Below are 20238 nucleotides of genomic sequence, written 5' to 3' on the forward strand. Positions count from 1 at the left end.
CTGCAGCCACAACTTAAAACTTGACAGGTTTTGTGTAAATATTTTTCACCTATGACTGGGTACTTGGCAAACCAGGGAACAGTCACACATACCACGAAAGAGGATCAAAAGAACAAAAACCATAGAAAAGGAGGAAGAGACTGGGAAAAGCCACACTTCTGTCCCCAGAGAAGTGTGCAAGAATCTGACTTGCTTATAGATGCCCAGGACACAAAGTTCTTAAAACTCTTGGGGCCTTAGGTGATGCTTATGGGATTAATATTACCTATCATTTTCCGTCTATTCTCCTAAACAGACAGTTAAGGAATACTATGCGAGTTTCTGCAAAATGCTCATATCTGAGGACTTGGTACTGTGATGGTGAAAAGTATCAGGCAACCTCCTTCCAGGCTTCTGCCAACATAGAAACAAAGGCACACACTTCAGAAACACTGCATAAAAGTACTGAGTACCACCACTCACAAGGACCCAAGTTCCTTCCTGCCTGCCCTGAGGCTCACTCCCAACCTTCTTTAGAGAGAGAGATCACCCTCTGTGCTTTTTGTTTTTGTTTGGGCGAGAGTGTTAAACCTATTCTCAACTTTTCACCAGCACCTAATGGCCAAGCCACCCTGCAGGCACTTCAACTATACACTACAGAAAAGATCAAACACAAACAACATTTCCATCTCCAGAATCAGGTCATCAAGGAATATAGCTAATTAAGACTTAAATGCTGCTCAAAAGTCAGCTTAGAGTGTATATGTACTAATCAAAAAAATAAGTAGAGTTAATGCAAAAGTCATTTTAAAAACAAAGATATACTTTTGTTCATACTCAAAATAACATCAAAAAATTAGCTGCGCCATGTAGGCTGTGCCAATTTTTAAAACTGCCAGCATTAAGCTCCTATTATTCCGAAGAGTTTTTCTAAGATGCTCAGCACAGGAACACATTCTGATTCATCGTTATAACTGGCCTAGCTCAAGTGGCTGCCAGGAGAGCAGGGCTTTGTGGGCATTGTTCATCCTCAGGAGCTGCATTAATGCTGGCTTGATAGAATAGGTCTTCATATCTGTTTGCCAGGCTGAACAAAAAGTTAACTAGAAATCTAAGTGCTTAAAGTCACCGAAGGGAAGGCTCTACACTGACATTTTCTACCTACTTAGCATTCATCTGCATTCATCTCACTAGACATTAACACACACCAAAGTTGCTCTCTGCTATTCAAATCGTGCTATTATGCTCAGGAGTGGATTAATAATATCCACCGTCCTTATTGTAAAATAAAATTACAGCATTGGTCCAAACATGACATGTGGTGCCTCTTCCTAGTTCTGCTGGCGCATCAGCTTGCTCTACTGCACACGAGGGAGAGAGCTCACTAAAGGTGCCCTGCTGTTTCTAAAGAGGGGGAGACAGGGCTGAAGGCTGAAAAGACTAAGGGGAGGAAGGGAGAGGAACATATATAAACTGCACACCTGGTAGCCTGTCCAATCAGCTCTTTTTGAAGCCATCTGAGAGGAGGATGTCTTTTCTAAGCTGACACCATCAGCAATGAGACTAGCAGGTGGCCAGAAACCTCCTTTACACGGCTTGTAACATCCTATTAGTTTTCCCAACACTGGGAATCTTCTGCAGAACCCAAAATATCTTTAAAAATAGAGGCGAGCATCAGGAAAGAGAATTCTAAGTTCAAAAAGCCCTCGAGGAACGAAGGAAATGGTGAGAAAGAGGCACACATCTTCTAAAAGAGAAACTGCTTTTCAACCAAAAGTTATCAAAAAAGAATAAAACTGGATTTCTCTAAATGAACTAAAAGAGGCAAAGATCTAAATTTTTAATGAATCTAACATAATTCAAAGATTATTTTCAAACATACACAAAAAAAAATAATTCAAAAGATTACGGAAATCTTCATAGAGTTAACTTTCTAATCTCTATGGTTCTGGGAGCTATAGTGTCTGTCACAATCACAAACATCTGCAAAGGGCAGGTAGTGTCCCCGAACTCAACAAAATCATGGTTCATCTTCAGGACGTAGTAGACAGCTGTGTGCTCTGTTGCTGGGTCCCTTCAATTTTCCCTGATGCAATTAATATGGTTATGGATCTTTATATGAACTCTCCAAACTCAAACAGTTGCAAAGACGATGACTCAGAACTTTTATAAACCCAGTTCTCATGGGTAAGGGGTGCAACTCAGCAGGCAGAGTGTCTGTCCAGCACACACATAGCCTGAAGTGGAGTCTCCAGCACCATATACACTACAATCCCAGCATTCTGGAGGTGAAGATGTGAGGACCAGATGTTCACGGTCATCCTTGGCTACCCCAAATATCTGAAGGCAGCCGGGGATACATGAGACATTTAGAAAAAAAAAAATTATCCAGTAGTGTTACATACCTTTAATCCCAGCACTCAGGAGGCAGGGGCAGACTAATCTCTGAGATCAAGGCCAGCAAGACTACCTACCGAGCAAGAGTTCCAGGACAGCTAGATCTGCACATAGAAAACCCCCCCCAAAAAAAAAAAAAAAAAAAAAAAAGAGAGCTCAGGCAATATTAAATAGCTGTAGGTCATAACTGCCCGTGAGCCATGTGTGGAACAAGCATCCATACACATGCATTTCTCTTCCTCCCAGCAACTATTCATTTAGTCACAGAAGATACTCGTCAGTGAGTGAAATGTAAGAGCGCCCATCAGAGAGGATGAAAAGGTACGGGAAGGAGAGGACAATAAAGGATCAAATAATTAGTGTCACCTAACCCTGGCTGAGATTAAGAAGCTCAGACGAAAACGAGAACAAGGCTCAGAATTATAAGGGACAAGTGCTAATGCACAGGGGTCAAAGAGCACAGAAGGGTGTGGCTGCTTCACGTTCATTTACTAAAATGGAAGGGATGGTAGGAAGTCCGAAAGTCCTGATGATTTGGGATGTACAGACAATGAGTCATTCACAGACATGGACCCAAAAGAACACCCAGGTTCTAACCAAAAAAAAAAAAGAAAGAAAGAAAAAGACAACACGCAGTAAACAGCACCCAGGGGAGAACAGGGCTGAATAAACTTACACAGACATATGTTGTGTGAATTATTAAATGCGCTGACCCCAACTATAGATTGTGTATGTTACACATCTCGGACTGTTCAGTCCTAGACCCTCCCACACCATGTCACCAGAGGCCACCACAGTAAAGCAGCTAGTGAAATAGAAATGTCACAGTTCTATTTTGAAAACCGGTTTGGAGGAAACAGGACGAAGCGTGATCAGTTAGTTCCATGAGTATTTTCCCTATCTTACCCAATCCGCTGAATTTATTTCCAAATACACCATGACTTATTTGCTTTGAGCAATACCTCTTGTTCTTTCAGACAGACCCAAATGATGCCTGAAGAACAAAAAGCGTCAAGCATCCTTTAACAAGTGGGCTAGTGGGCAGTTTCAGTTAACTTACATGACAGGGGCATCCATCCAGGGTTTGTCATTTGGGTGGGGAGAGAGAATCATGACTAATGTACCCCCATAAACTCCACTTTGTGATGTGGGAACTAGATCCTAGCCCCTCTTCTACTAAGAAAGAGAGCCAAATTCAAACCAAGAAAACATCCACTGGTCATTTTATCATAAATGCTCAAGCTTAAGGATTCGATTTCTCACTGAAAGGGAAATTCACATTTTAAAATTTATATTCCTGGAATATATTTTCAAGAAGAACATATTTTAAGCTTTTCTTCCATGCTCATCAGCAATATGTTTGTATTATACTCCATACTGAAGACTCCTCTTTGCCTGCTTGCATTTACTTGCCAGCACATCTGTTGGAATCTACTAGCCTTGTGGGACTGAGCAGCTACTAGATCCGTGGACTTTCCATTCACAGCTGACCATTGTTGGGGTTGAACTATACAGTCACCTGTCTTCCCTTCAGTAGCCTGGCCTTGGGATGGCTAGATCAAGTTGGGATGCACTGATTCATCCAGCTAAATTCTGTGGAAAGGCATGGCTGAGATGACCTCCATCTTATAAAGTCCCCAGTCTCTTCAGCTCAGGCTAGCCCTGATCAAGCCTGATGCAGTTGTCTACCCACTGATCCTGGAGGCTGTTCATCAGCAGATTCTGACAACTTCCTCATTGTACGAACAAGAGAACTGCAGTGGAAGCCAGAGGACTGTCTGAGGTTTTACCGAGAGCATGAAGGGTGTTTTTTTTCTATTAGCGGCTGGTGGAATTCATGACAAGTGGGCCAATCCGAGCCTATATCCTTACCCACAAAGATGCCATCCAACTTTGGAGGACACGGATGGGACCTACCAGAGTATTTCGAGCACGCCATATAGCCCCAGACTCAATTTGTGGGAGTTTATGCCTCGCTGACACCTGAAATGCTACCCATGGCTCAGACTCCGTGGTTTAGAGATTGCAGCCTTCTTCCCTGACTTCACTGAACAGCGCTACTATAAGGAGGAGGAACCACAGCTGCACTGTGGTCCTGTGCACTACAGTCCAGAGGAAGGCATCCACTGTGCAGCTGAAACAGGAGGCCCCAAACCAGCCTAGTAAAGCCCTTCAGTCCCTGAGAACTGGTCGTAGTGTTCAGCCTTTCTTCTTAGGGTCAGGAGAGGTGGCTGAAGGCACTGTCCCTGTTGGACCCCACCACGCTCTGGAAGGTCTAACCAACCATAGCTCAGCTGCTGCAGTCCAGCTCTATCTACCTCTTCAGGGGAATATTCATGAGTGCTCAGGAAGGATGGTGACGCCTCTTTTTACAAAGGACTGTCCTTCTTCCTCAAGAAAGAGCCTGCCTGTTGACTAGTCAGGAAAATGCAGTGCCTGGGTCACCAGCATCTGACCTGGCTTCCGTAATAAACTCTGTGCTACCAGGAAAAAACCAACAACAAAAAACAAAAGTCCATGCTGAAAATACCTAAGGCATAAATAAACTGGAGGTTTTGATTTTTCTTTCCTTCCATGAGGGTGGAAAAGAACATAGAGGTGTAATATATGTCTATAGATGTAGCGTTACAAGTAATAGGAACATATGTGAAACCATGTTCAGTTCCAAGCACCAAAAACAGAGACTTAAAGAGGATTTATAAACAGCACAATGAATACCAAAAGTATAGAAAACTAACTTAGAGTGATTGCCTATGCCACTTGTCCAGTTCACAGAGCAGTTCACTATCAACATGCTCCCCTTGATCTTGGAGATGAAGACAGTGAGGTTGAACAGGAGGAGGGGTTCTTTCAAAAAATCCAGGACAAGCAACTACACTTAGAGTCTGCATTCAAGCCTAGTATTTTCCACCTGGCTCTGCTAAATAAAGAATTTGAACCTAAGTGACAATAGCTAACTGAGGCAAAGCGACTCAGCAGAAGCTGGCAGCGAAGAGGCCTTGCATGTGTGATATGTATGGACACAAACAGGATGGGCCCTAAACAAACCAGGAAGAAAACAGCCAAGCTCTGAGCCATTTTAAAGCTACAGGCCCACGGGGATACCTCAACTAGAGATGGGCTTTCAGCTCTGGTCAGGGTACTGCAATTCCAATATCTAAATTTTAAATAATCCCTCTTCCAAATTTTTTAATAATCAGGTTTCAAACAATCTTTGCCCCAGAGGTCACGAAGGTAAAAATGCTATGGTATTTTCTCTGTGTGTGCATTTCTCTCCTACAAGCTTTGACCAAATGCTCCCAGATGTTCAGATCCTAAATATTACACAATGCTATTTTATACTCTCCACAATAAGGAGATACAGAAAAGCAAAACATTACAAAGCAGCCGGCATCCTTTGCTCTAAGCAAAATCAGTCAAGAAAGTGTCTAAGGAAACTTTAAAGTAACTTTGACCATGGGCCAAGAACGTGAACTAAAATAGAAAATAGCGCTCCGAATAAACAGAGTTTATCACCCTCCTGGTGTTTACAAAAATAGAGACTGGTGATAGTCCACTAATACGGTCTTGAAATTTGTTAAAATAATGAAATTCTCACAGCAACAGAACTGTGGAGGAAAAAAAAAGTTAATACAAATATTAAATATTAATTTCCTCTTTTTAAATAACAGACTTTCTTCCCCACTATTAAAAAATGGTAATTTTAAAAATGTAAAAAGGCTGGCTGGTGGTGGTGCACACCTTTAATCCTAGAAGAGTCAGGTGGATCTCTACAAGTTTGACGCCATCATGATCTACAGAGCAAGCTCCAAGACAGCCAGAACTACAGAGAAACCAACCCTGTCTCGGGGAAAAAAAAAAATCTTTTTTTTAAACTTCCTTTCTACAATTTTATAAATTAACTTTTTTTGAAACAAACTCTTTAAGAGGAAAAAAGTCATTTATTAATTAAGTTAGAGGAAAAAGCCAGATATTAATCCCCCACTATTACATTGGAATAGGAAAAAATAGATACCTCCACTTATAAATTCAAACTGCACTCAGCATTGAAACAAAACCTTCAGTGTTTTGTAAACACACAATCATTTACTCTTTAAACACAAATACGTTTATGGAGAAAAATTCCTTTTTTCGAACTAAAAGACTTTTTTTTTTTTAAGTGAGAAATAGGGGCTTCCTGTCGTCAAATTGGCTATTAACGGTCAGAAAGTGACACTATAAAAATGAACACTATAGATGTATAATAGGAAACTTCACATTTAAAAAAATAAAACACCACAGTTAATTTGTTGTTAATGAGGTTACAATCTGATTTTGTTTTAATACCATGACACTTCTGCATATGACCTTCTTGGCTGTTTCCCACGTCACATTCCTTCCCAAAACCCTTAGATATGAAGATATCTTACCAGGAAACCTGTCACTGCACAAACTATTCAGTCAAAAAGGAAACACAAGAGTTAAGAGTCAGTAAAACAGATGCATTCCAAGCCTCCCGCACAGTTTCAGAAATTAGCACCCTGTCAAAGCAGATTATTTGGATAAACACCATTGTCTAGAAATGTAGGATCAGTATCTGAGGTGGGTTGAGAATACACCGAAGACAGTGTTGCCACACAAGAATTGCCTTATAGGCTCAAAGACACACAGAATTTTCCCTTGAAATGAGAAATTTTCTTAGTGACCTTCCTACAGTGACAGCTATGAAGTACATGACCAAGCTAAATATCAAGTTAATTTCTAACAAAAACTTTTCCTAAACACTAGTTAAGACTTGGGATTTTATAATATATAATTTGTACTACTGATTGTGAAAGTTGTTATTTAAGCTTACATTAAAACATAGTTTTTCACGTGCTAAATTCTTCAAGCACTGTTTTTCAAATTTATATATCTTGTCTTATCTCCGTCAATGTATATTGCTTAAAATCTAAAAATAATAAACAACTAGCCACAAACCAGTTAGCATCTTGAAGAAAGTGAATGCACAACTGTTCTTCCAAAATTAGAATAATATGCAATGACGGAGTTGTCATTAAACTACAACATGTGGATTCTGTGAGTACCCTCAGTAAGTGAAACTGGCCCAAACAAGTGAATGGTCTATGTATTCTGTGTCTTCTGTCCAGAGCAGGGTGTGGCCCCCAATAAGAACATGAAGCCTGCAATTGGTTATCAAGAAAATGACCAAACAAGTAAGTACCTAACCAGGATAGACTAATCTGTAGGATCCAATACAAAATAAAAACAGAGTGCCTGTGTTCAAAACTTCTTAGTTTCAAAATTTATGAGGCAAATAGGGAGAGTCATAAAACTGTTCAGATCCCAGTGTGCAGGAAGCAGTTCTGACTCTAAGAAAGCACCATGCTAAACTATAAACAAAACCATTAGAAATGTGCAAGGTGGTCTGCCCAGCAAAGATCCAAGGCAACAAGAACTGAGGGGGAGAAGTGTAGTAAGTCAGGCCCAAGGTAACCCTGCCTATACAGAGGCACCCCACCTCACTTACAGGCTAACAGCTCTCCAGCATCCCTTCCTTCCTCCCTCCCTCGTTCTTCCCTCCCTCCATATAAATATCATGGGAGATAAAGGTGCTAATGAGAATGTGACAAAGTGGTAGACTTAAGACTTCAAATGAGAGCACAGGAACTGACCCTACCAGTCTGACAGTGTACGTTAAGAGTATACGGTCCTTTACAGAGGCAAGGGAAGCAAAAAGCCTAAGGACAATTCCCCACTGTGCTGCTGGTGTTCTTATACCATAGTAATAATGCCAGAAAATTATCACTGATTTAAAAAAATTGATTTTTCAAGTCAAGAGAAACACTCGATTATAACTTAGCAGTCAGAGTACTCTGGACGGCTCTGCTGTGTCCTTTAAGACAACTTGGGACTTGCTTCTAGAAGAGAAAATGGGAAAGAAAAAAAAATTTATTATGTTGAAAAGCAAAGCACCAATAGCTGAGGATAGTTTGTAGGGTTCGGCCAAAATCACCTGTCCATACAAAAAAATGGAGACTATAGCAAGGATAGGGCAGAGGAATTATGGCTTCCGGCCTGAAGCCACAATTTTCCCTTAACCTACTATTCAGAGTCTTAATTAAAATCACAAAACCTGAGATTGAACTTTGTTTCTTTTCCTGAAGAAAAACTATAAACAACTAACCAAAACTCAAAACCAAGTCAAGACTTCCAAGGACTAGAATATCTTAGTGACAAAGGGTCCGCAGTGATTGGGGAAACAGGTGGACAGGCTGATGCTGACCAGAACTGAGTATTCCGTCCACAGGAGTAGTGTGAGCAGTCGGAACAGTGTGGCCTGGTTTATTCCCAAAGCCGTGCACTACACAGTGGAGGAAACACGTACAGACCTGGCTAGGAACTATAAAGGCTTAAACACCTAGAATCACTCTTTAAAGGGAAACACAAACAAAAATCCCTCATGCCTTGTGACAACACAGTCACCCAGACAGGTAACGAGGAGTCCGTTTTAATCACGGGAACACAAAAGACAGTTGAGGAGATGGTGAGAATGTGTTTCTTTATGGATTTGGCAACCTCCCCCAAAGCTGAAAAATAAAGACTAAAATTCTCGGAGCCATCCAGCAACCTGTCTCCATCTGCATACCCAGAGTGCCGGATGAGAAAGATGATATAGATTCTGGAGAGCTTTCTATCCTGCACTCCCAAAATGGAGCCTCTACGTCAGCTTCCACCAAAAGACCATCACCTAGCACAACATATGAAACTTGAGGAATCTGGACAAAAGGTTTTAGAAAAAACTGCCTTCTAACTCAACTAAACAGTATTTCAAAAAGGTTTCAGTTAGGGGAATACCCGACTGGCACTCAAGTCAATGGACTTTTTGCGTTAAGTTTTGACACTGGGCTACGTTTTTTTGTTTTGTTTTGTTGGTTTTGTTTGTTTGTTTGTTTTAAACAGAGTTATTAAGGTTAAGAATAAAATGGAAAGAAAAAGTGTTTTTTAAGGCTCTTTTATCCTTTCAGAAGGTATTATATCTAGGCACTGCTAAGTGCCGCTCTTTGGGGAAAGGAATTAAAAGAAAGCACATAACTGGTAGTAATTCCTCCTTTTCCCACAATTTCAGAAAATGTAAAGAGAATATAGAAGATGGAAGGTTTCATCATAAAGATGGCATATTAAATATGCACACAAATTTAAATGACGGTCTGGACAGGTAAAACTTCAGGCTCAGCTCACACCTAGAGGGACGGTGTCTGCGTTCAGGCCCTGGATAACTAGGTAAGGCTTTTCCACGAGATGACTGCTGGTCATTGTCCCCTCTGCACCTGCTGGTAAATCCTGTTAGGTTGGTCAGCCTGGCTCCTTCAGTCTCCCTAGTGTGCTCACCAGTCTTGCGCCAAGGCCTCAGAGATTTTGGCCAGGCAAATGTATGACCACAGTACCACAGTGAGCTACCTAAGCCCGGCGAGCTAGCTGAACCCGAAGCCTGCGGAACAGAGCATCCGCGCTTCGCGCCACTAGCGCGCAGGCAGACCCGGGATGCGACCGCCACCGGCTGCAACCTCGCTCGGCTGCGCCTACCACGCAAAAGGGATCACCACGGCTCCCGCCCCGAGCGCCCACGGCCTCACGCTACCCCGGCACACCGCGTGGCCTCTCCAAGTCTCCAGGCGCCGTCCCAGGTGGGCACCCGCCAGACACCGCCACCACGCTCCCGCACGAAGAGCAGCTGCGTGTCCTCCCACAAGGTGGCCGAAGGCGCCACAGGGGCGGGAAGCCCCCTCCCCCACGCCCCCTCCAATGCACTCACCTGCGTCTGGGCGCAGTTTCCCGGTGGCGCTACACGCCGCGGTGCAGAGTACGTCCACGCCCGTGCACGCGGCTGGCGCCACCGGCCCCGCTCTGCTCCCAGGCCCACTCGGCTCCCACCGCCCCACGCCGCCCCGTGCCCACAGGAGGGGCGGTGCCGGGTCCCCCGGTCCCCGGCAGGAACTTCGCGGGCGCTACCTCCACTGTCGCCAGTGGCGTTGTCGCGTGCCCGACCAGCGCTCGGGTGGAGGCAAGCCGGACGCTGCCTAGCGCTGCGGCGGACACCGAGTCCCGGCCCCTGAGTCCTGGCTGGAGCCCACGGAGGGGCGGCCGTCCCCGCCCCCACCCCCACCCACGCCCCCCTCCACTTGCCTGCTGCGGCTCGGCTGCAGCTCCCACGGCTCGCGCCGCCGGCCGACAGCACCGCTCAGAGGAGTCACGCTGGCGGCGGCGGGAAGGCGGACTGGAACACGACGGAACCCCGCCCTACCGACCGGCTGCTGCCTCAGTGACGCTGGGGCGCCGCGGTCCCGCCGTTTGTAGCAGGGCGGGGAGGCGGGGCTTGCCTGGCAGCGCGCCAGGAGGCGGGGCCCAGGAGTGCTCGCCACGCCGCCCGCCGGCCCGCGTGTGCCCAGCTCCGCCACCTTCAGGGGCACATGCTCCCTCCAGGCTCCTCCACTGGGCTTCCCGGGGCGGCCGGGGCAAGTTTGCATGCACACTGAGGGATTGGGGCAGTGACCCAGGCACAAACTGGGGTCACTTTGGACATAAATGCGTGCGCCAAGTGTAAGTCTAGATATGCACACAGAATACCTGTTTTTTTTTGTTTGTTTGTTTGTTTGTTTGTTTCAAGAAAAGGTAAAGGCTTTTCCCCCTCGCCCAAAGCCCAAAGGTCCTGTCTGTCCCTCGACGGAAAACTAAAAGCTTAGTCCCGCTGCGCCTTTCCACCCCCCTAGACAGATTGTGAGAGCTAAATAAGCCCCGGAGTACCTGTGCGAGGTGCTATACCCTGCTTCAGATGTGAAGTAGGAAATCCTGCACTCGACCCTGCATGCACCTGCCGTGAACCACATCCTCCCCGTGCCCTCACGCCAGCCCCGCACAGGCCCAGCTCCGAGGGGGCGTCCGAGTGCTGGCCATCCCCAGCCTGCTCCCTCACTCAGCTCAATCTCTTTTACCCAAAAAAACCTGCGCCTGCTCTGGACCCAGACTCAAGATCTGGAGACAGAGCCGCACACGTTTTTTTACACCTGCTTGGCGGCTTAATTACCAGAGCACCTGTCGTACAGGGTTTTTTTTTTTTTTTTTTTTTCTATTAATGAAAAGGTTTAACCCTTCCCTCTAGAAAACTACATTTAAAAACATCACCTGTCATACCTACCTGAAATTGCAGGAGGCAGGAGGAAAGAACTGAACAGTGGGCGATCGAGTCGCCGCAAGAACGTGATGGAGGTTACAGCTTCAAGGACATGATGCGGGTTTGATGCAGCAAGGTTCGCTAAGGGCGCCCAGAGATCCCCGCCCCCACGCGACGGGCGGGGAGGGAGGACTCCTCTATCCCAGGGATGAAGGGGGGTGCAAATTTACCCTCTAGAGGGAAGTGAAATCAGGCATAGTAAATTAGGGAAAACAATTATGGTCAAAATAGAGACAGGCCATCCTCAATTTGGGAGACCCTGGTTAGGGACACCAGAAATAGCTAATTGATTCAACACCAGCATTTCTGTGTCACCCCAAATCAGACTTGGAATTAAATGACCTTAACTGACTTTGTGCGGGATCCTGGGAAAACTGCTCAAAGCGCCTGTGCCTCTTTGACCTCCCTCTAAACATTTATAATATTCCCATCCCAGGCATGCATTATTGCTAAGAATACCAGTTTTGAAATGTTAGAGAGAAATGGGCCTACCCAATTTGTTAATCTAGACCTGAAACCCTTCCAATGCCCTTCACTTTACTTTCTGAAGATGTCTGCTTGAAGTTAGACCTCTCTCAACAGATACTTTCCAAGTAGGCTAAACCACATCGGTCTACAATCTTCGTTCTCCTACAGAACTGCAAAACGGGTTAGCTCTATAAAAGGAATACCCAAGCCTTTGGTTAAAAGATGGAGGGGGGAGGCTTCAAGGGTCTGTTAAGATAGGTTCATGGAATGACAGAGATAACTGGGGGAAACTGCTTTTTAATTAAACTCTTAAATGATGACTTTGAAACATTCAACATTTTTCTTTTTCACAGACTTGTTTGCTCAGTTTTGACAAATCTCTCAGATGTCCCATTTAAGAAGCCATTTTATGAGGATTATCAAACATCCCTGACCTTCCTTTCCCCACAAAACACAAGCTCCCTCTCCTGACCTTTAGAAACTGATTATCATTTAGGAAGATAATCTGTTGGGTTACTATTGTCTACCTTATAACCCCTCCGATTCCCCTTCATTTTAAGCCTATCTTTTTAGGTTGCAATTAATAGTAGGCCCAGAAAAATAAAACATATGCACGTCCTACCCCACTATCTTGGGAATAGCTCTAATAAACAAGGATGTGGAGAAAGGTTGCAGGTTTAGAATCTTAGCCAAATGGAATGTGTGTACATGAGTGGGGGAAGGGGCAGAACCCGTTCATTTAAGGGAAGAAGTGCTCGGACATTCATCTCTGTCCATCAGTGTTAGCGTAAACACTAAATGGCTGATTATTTCTCTCACCCTCACCACAATAAAGGCAGACCTGGAGCTGTAGTTAGGAGGTAGAGAAGATAACCAATCTCCACGTCTGTTTTGGTAACAGATACTTGAAAATGGAAAATGGGGAACGTATCCACCCTCCAATCTGCCACAGTTGTACAGCTTTCCTATTAATTCTTTATAGACGTGAAATAGGTGGGCACGTAGCAACGTGCTGGGCATAAATTAAGCAACAATGGCCACGAGAAGTCCTGTCTGCCACAGAGGTACAGGGTGGGCACTGCCACCTTGCCATCCCTACCCCCCCCCACACACACACACACATAACACGCCCTAGGCAGAGTCGGGGGAGGGGGGGTGGCAGAGCGCTAGCTTTTGGAACCAGCCTGTGGGTGGGGTAGGGAGCTGCCAGAGATGAACAACCCGGGCCAGCTTTGTAGCTTGCCCCCATACTTTGCGTCTCGAGCACCACTCGGCGCTCGCACGCACACATTCGCCCACACCCCCTCGTACCGATAATTTAAACTTCTCCGAGGCAAAGCCAGCACCTCGGTCCGCCACCACCTCCCCCGCCCTCGCCGCCCGGCGAGAATCCTCCCCCTTTCCCACGTCTACCCGGATTCGCTCTTTCGCAGTAGAAAGCCGGCTGTTTTCCCCTGCACCCGGAGAAATCACAAAAGTTAAAATGAAGCGTGTGCCTGTCTGCCCAGAGTCTCGTCCCCAACCATCTTTCTCCTGGCGTCAGTTTTAACAATAGCTACTCGAGGAAGGGGAGCTGCGAGGAGGGGCTGAGGGCTATACAGCCGACTCAGCTCCCTGGGTAGCTGCGATGCCTCGCGGCTGCCAGTGAATCCCCCTTTCCCGGAAGGCGGGCTCCGCTGCGTAGGACCAAGGACAGGGCTTGGAATCCGCTGCCCAGCGCCCAGCACCGCGAGGCTCCCAAGCAGCTGCCACTTCACACTCACGGCTCCAAGGATCTTATTTACGCTTTTCTGAACAAAGGGAATCTCATATCCGGTATAGGCTCAAAGATTCGGTCCCAAATTGGCAGTCTTCTTTTAAATCTGAATTACGATCATTGGAATCCGTGAATCAGAGTCCTCAATTCTGGCAATGATGAGTTTTGACAGCTTCTAACCACCCCAGCCCCAGCCCAGCCCCAGCCCTCAGGCTGTATGTACTTTTTCCAGGCAACTACAACTCGCTGCCTGGTGCAGCATCTAAATTCCATCTGGCAATCCCATCTCCCCGGCACACGCTATCTAGTTAATGCAATTAAGCTGAGGATTTTCCCCACTGGTCTAATCTGCAAGTAAGTCCAGGCTTCTGATTTCCCCAGTCCTTCGATTCCTTTTGCGAAAGTAGAGGCATGCATTCCCCCCCAACATTCAAGTTATCCCTCTCTTCCCACGAAATGAACTTCCAACCTCAACCCCGAAGCTCACTGAACATGTAGTCTCCCATTGTAGCCTGCTGTATCCTGACCACATTTACCACTTAAGTTTCTATCAAGTGACATTTTTGAAAATTCAGTACGTTAAGCATGCGTCCACTGTCTTCTAGTCTGGCTCTCAAGAAAAAAAAAAATAAAAATAAAAATAAAAAATTAAAAAAGCAAAGCAGTCGCTTTGAAATGAGGCAAACATGTGCAATTAACTTCACATTCTGTATTCCGCTCACTTACAGGTTTTCTGGGTTTGCCAGCGCATCGCTGCAACTAATGATTAAAGAAACCAAACCGAAACTTACCTTTCTCCCTTAAGGTTTTTGTGTATGTGTATTTTTAAAGTAACGGTGCAGTTCTCCCAATAAGGATGAGCAAGAAGCTGCTGGATAGTTCTCTTAAGACAGCACGAAACCTAAACTGTGCTCGGCTTAAAAGAAGCAAATAAAAAGAAATGCTTTCGACCCCAAAGTCCAATGCTAAAAGAAATGATGAAAAAAATATGAAAGGGGAGGGGAAACTTAAAAAAGAGAGTTTAAAAAGACGGAGAGACTACTCCTATTGCCGTTCAACTAAACAAAAAGGTGCAAGAAAAACAAACCAAGGAACAAAGAAAAGAGACGAAAGAACGTTTTTTCAAAAAGACGATGTCTTTCTCCGTGTTGCTTTTTAGTAGGTCGCTACAGGAGTAAGCTGCTGCATCTCTAAGTGAGAACAGAAATAAGGGGGGAGGACGTCTTAAAAGGGAGGTGGACTGGACCACAGATTTATAGCACCGTATCACCAACCCCTTCTCTGCCTCCGCACTGCCGTGTGTGCAGCTGCTCTGCCAGAGTCCTATCCCGGGCAGCACGCGCGGAAGTATACGCCGAGTTGCGCCACAACGCAACATGCTCATCGCCCCAGGTTTCTGATTGGGCGAGACGCTTCTATTGAGGCCGCCCAGGCGAAGCTCTGCTAGGTGATTGGCTAGGGACTTATGTCACTCTTGAGAGCTCAATGGAGTCCCGTTTCAAGGTAAGTTGTGCCGGGAGGTACACACTTAACACTGGCGGCGAAGGGAAATGCAAGAAGCAAAAAGAGATGGGAGAGAGAGCAACGTGGGAGGGAACTGTACTATGAGAGTTTGCGATATGGCACCATCTATTTTCCTCTTAAGTCTTTCTGCTTCCAAAAGATTCGTTTTATTTGCCCTCACGGCTGCATCTTTGGCATATTTCTTTGTAATAGTAAACTGTCCGGTATGTATGAGTCATCGAGAGCGCCTCTCTTTTTTTGAAAGGGATTTGAACGTACACCCATTACTTGTCCGCATGCCTTTTTTGGTTTGTGTTCCAGTAATCTTTACATCTGTATTAGATATTGGGTAACTCTGTGTATGTTTCTCTATTTTAATATGTCCACCTCTCTCTCTCTCTCTCTCTCTCTCTCTCTCTCTCTCTCTCTCTCTCTCTCTCTCTCCCTCCCTCTCTCTCTCTCTCCTTTTAGAATAAGAATGAAATAAAAATGGTTTCAACTAAATCTGTACAGTTTGAACTAGCTTTCAATGTATGTCAGGGTAAAAAAGGGGTAGCAAAAACATCGTACGTACTTAACAAAAACAAAAAACAGGTAATGAATTGAAATAATGTCCTTCAGTTGGAGGTAAAAAGAGCAGCTATATATAAAATTAAAACAAGCCACTCCTTTGCATTTGCTGGCAATACAGATCTTGGACCACACAAGGATTGCTGACAGTAAAGATAGTTCAGCCTTTACCAGGTTCTTTTGAGAATTCAAAAGTTTGATCAGTAGACCAAGTGCTGTCTATGCCTTTGCTTTATAGATGAAGATTTCTTTATTCCAACCTCATGTTTGAGTAATATTCAAGAGGCTGAAGTACAGGTTTATTCATACTTACTTCTTCCGTTCAGTGAAAGTGAGATTACTAAATTTACCTGGATTTATTTATAATGAGAAACAATATCCACCTAACTTAGTTCATTTCCAGAGGAATTTTCAGTTTTGACAGATATAGCCTCAACTTCCTAAACAGTACATGTATTTCTTACATAATCTCTCTTCTCTCAAAAATTATTTTACTACTATGTTTATTTGCTACTAGTCACTGTCCTTGATAATGTAAGAGAGCAAAGGCAACGGTAGAAATTAAACATTGCAGGAAGATGGAATGTCAGAGGGAAAGAGAAAGATGGTCTGAGAGCAAGTGACTTAGAAGTGGAAAGGAAATTGGTGTTCCTTGAGCGTGTCCTTGAGTTTGATAAATGATTAATGTAAAGAACTGGGGACCTGTTTATTTCCCGTTTAACCTGTGTAACAGTATCTAAGTTATATTATTTTGCATAACAACAACTAGGGTTGGAAAAGAGGGCCTGAATCTATGTGTATAATTACCATTTATAATTATCATTTTGGAGCTCCCACCTCCTACTTTTTATATAACAATAGCTCCTTGGGGCTTAATTTCAACTTAAAACTATTAACTAGTCTCCAGTGAAACTACAGACAAATTAAGGAAAAAAAAAAAAAAAAAACAGCAGCTTGAAGAGAAGAAGCCAGGAGACCAAAATATAAGAAAGCCTGCGTCCCTGTTTACAATAGAAATATGAATAACAGCAGACTGGGTTTCTTGTCAAATACCTTCAACTCCTCTCACCTACCACCTCTGTACATGGGAAAAATTGACAAAACTACACTACTGTTTGATTTATTCATTTATGCATGAGATGAACCATATTTTCTCCTTGTGATCATGTTCACACCCTGATATTGCATTAGTTCCATACATTCATAAAATAGTAGCAGTTTGAAGGGGATTCTTACATTGGTAAAGGCACAAATACCTTTTTATGGGTGGAAACTAATAAAGACATTACATGGAAAGTAATAAAGCTGTCCATTCGAATGCAAAAATTACTTAATTCTGTACATCCGGTATATATGCTTTGTCTCAGTTTGGCAGAGAGGAAATATTTTCAAAACGTTGCTATATTCAACATGTTGTCTTTTCTTTGTAGATAGCACAAATTACTTGGGAAGCTGAAAATATCTTTAAATGGCGGTTTACTCCTTAAATAATACAGTTGTTAAATTTTGAAAAACCTTTAAATAGATAAGCAACATTTGCTTTTCTGACTTTTAAAAATAAAATGGCAAGTGATATCTGGATGCAGATCTCACTGTGAAATTCATACGCCAAACTCGAAACATTATGGTGCACTGTGCTTCTAGCGATTAATGAAGACTATGTGCAAACATCCCACCTAAATTAAGCACAAATTTTAATCAACACCTCTTGATTCATAGTTAAGAAAAAGAATTATCCTCAGCACCTGGACTTGCATTAGATAAACAGTCTTTTCATGATAATTCAAATTCTGATTAAGTCATGTTAGGTCTGACATTCTCTCTGAAGCCTAAGCAGTATTTTGACTTGAGACAGAAAGGAGAGTTTGGGGAGCTTCCAAAAGCATGGAGACAAGTTGAGTGTTGATAAAATTGCAAAGTAGTGCTTTTCAAAGCTGAGATTTAAAGACTTCAATTGACTATATTACTGAAGTTTTCTCATAAAAGAACATGTCCCTCCCAGGAATACTTAACAGCATTGAGGACAGTGTTGTTAAAATAAATAACTCCCTTATACAAGCCCTTCTACAGGAGGAGAAGGGGTGACTTGACCATAATTAAAGTCTCTGCAAACTACTCGTAACTTTTTTTAAAACAGTGAATAAGGTAGCTCAGATATGTGTGAATTACTATTTAACTTGGCTTGGAAATTCTAAATAGTGTTCCTTTTAAGGGAATTGAAATACTATTTTCTGATTGCTTAGCTTTGGGGAGATTTTGTGTTCATAATATTGGAAATATACGATTTAAATCCTGCATACGAGGTGTTGATATTATATAACCTGCCCACTACCTTCTTCACTTTCCCTCCTGAAAGGAGTATACAATCTTTCTTTTTACAGCTTGAAAAACAGAAAAAGTTATGGATATATTGGACACTTCTGAGAGTTTAGGTCCTGAGAGCACACAGAAGAATGAGTCAGGAATTAGTTGAGTCAGAAATTAGTACCATGGACAGAGACCAGCCTAGCGGACAGAGTAAAGTTTGCAGAGCAAGATTGGCGACGTATTTTCTCTTCCTCCCGTTGAGACTCGGTTTCGAGCTCGTTGGTGAAAGCTTTTATACCACGGATTTGAGGCAGAGACTGTCCTCCATCGAAACAGGTTTGTTTGGAATTAAGCTTCCTTTTGTTATAGCCCGGCCATTGTAACAAACCCCAGAGTTAGAGCCTGGATGCGTGTCCTCTTACTCTACTCCACTCCCTTCCCCCACTGCCTGGAGGAGCAACCCTTTCATCAAGGTGTTCTTGCAAAATAAATGCAAATCCCAGTAATCTTGGAAAAGTCTGGCAAGCCTACCTCAGAGTTTTTCATCTTGAAATTTTCCAGTGGGAATAGAAGCAAGAACTCATCCTTGACTACCTTAGCTCTTTTCTGGGACGGTTTCTCTCCCTGGCAAAGTCTTTCGCCCTTGAGTACTACCCCAAGACTGTTTTGCAAAGGACCCTTTATATTGCAAACGCTGGAGCAGGAACAGTGTTTAGTGAAGCAGAAAGCAAGACCACAGCCTTTTCTCGACTTAAAATTCATCTACAAAAGGGAAAGGCTACAAAATACAATATACTCAAGGGGAACTCCTCGGGTTTCTGATTTACCTGAAGAGATATGTGAATCGTGAATTATTTCATATTTTTTCCAGTAAATCTTGGGAGATGACTCTACATTGTGACACACACCCCCAACTTGTCTCCCTCTGCCAGGAAAAATTCTTGTATGAGTCACATTCTCCTTTGAGCCCCTTGCTGCGGGTTTCAGACCAAGATCTGTCGCACGTGCCCCTCTGTGTTTCAGCCTGCGATTAAATCATTTATGAAAACGCTCCCACGAATATCCTCAGATTTTCTTCCGTCGTTCACTCTGTGGGAACTTTTAGGAGGATAAACTCGCGTCTCTGCTAGCGGGAAGGGGAACATCCACGTAAACAAGAGAGGGTAAAAAAAAAGGAAGGAAGAAAGAAAGGAAGGAAGAAAGAAAGGAAGAGAGAGAGAGAGAGAGAGAGAGAGAGAGAGAGAGAGAGAGAGAGAGAAACTAGAGGTGATACAGGGCAAATCAGAGCCTGTGGTGTCCGTTTCTTTCAGTGATGCTAACAGCCTTCTCTAAGCTTCCTCCTGCAGCCGATACAGCTCATGCAAAATTAATACAAGTAATTAAAAATAGCAGTTTCCAAAGTTAAAGGAAACCATCTGTCTCAGATGGTAGCAATCAGTCTTTTCACCCGCCCCTTTACCCGGACCTGGGAAGAAACGGTTGCTCTGCCTCCGATGCTCAGAGGCTCTTTCTTATATTGAAGATTTATGTTTCCACTTGTGTGCGATCCACGTCTAATTTGAAATAATAAAGCCGGGCTGACCAACCAGTCAATCACAGCCATCAACTGTGCCCGGCGAGGGCCCTGCCCCCCAGCTCCCTCAGGTCTCCAACCCCCACCCCCTTCCCACTCCCTCCTTTTTTTCTTTCCTCTCCTTCTCTCTCACACACACTCACATTTTCCCCCCACGTGTGTTCAGATCAACCCTTGCCCCACAGAGCAAGCGACAGCACCGGGGCACAGTGACAAAGGCGGGGGTTGTATCTGAAGACTGAGGCCCGGAGAGACCAAGGCTAGTGAAACAGCTGTCTTATCAGCCTGCTGCAGAGATGGAGATGGCTGGAGAGGTCCTCAACAGATAATCGCTTGAATAGGTTTGCAAAGCGCCAAACTTCACGCTTGATAAGCCCAGCCCAATGTAGAGGGCAGCCCGGATCCTGCTCCATTCTGTTTCATCTGGGCTGTGAATTAAGAAATTGAAATTCAGGTGGCAGAGGCAGCCGGCTG

The 20238-nt window shown here is 44.1% G+C and overlaps 1 protein-coding gene and 1 pseudogene across 16 annotated transcripts in view; one reads left to right on the plus strand and one right to left on the minus strand.

Annotated features, from left to right (window-relative positions):
* The window catches only part of Elavl2 (ELAV like RNA binding protein 2), a 148827-nt gene that overhangs the window by 110846 nt on the left and 17743 nt on the right, over positions 1-20238 (minus strand). For 4 of the 16 annotated variants that reach the window (XM_029476743.1, XM_029476748.1, XM_029476741.1 and 1 more), the window contains exon 1: positions 10543-10656. The exons of 1 other annotated variant lie outside the window; for it this stretch is intronic. The gene's annotated coding sequence lies outside the window, so the exon portion shown is untranslated. Of the gene's footprint in view, positions 1-10171; positions 10239-10542; positions 10707-14602; positions 15163-20238 lie in introns of those variants that run through there. 11 more of the 16 variants (XM_029476753.1, XM_029476751.1, XM_021159655.2 and 8 more) reach the window with 6 other exon arrangements.
* On the plus strand, positions 3991-4539 carry LOC110292372 (annotated as a pseudogene).

The sequence above is a fragment of the Mus caroli genome, chromosome 4, assembly GCF_900094665.2.
Source record: "Mus caroli chromosome 4, CAROLI_EIJ_v1.1, whole genome shotgun sequence".
Lineage (NCBI taxonomy): Eukaryota > Metazoa > Chordata > Mammalia > Rodentia > Muridae > Mus > Mus caroli.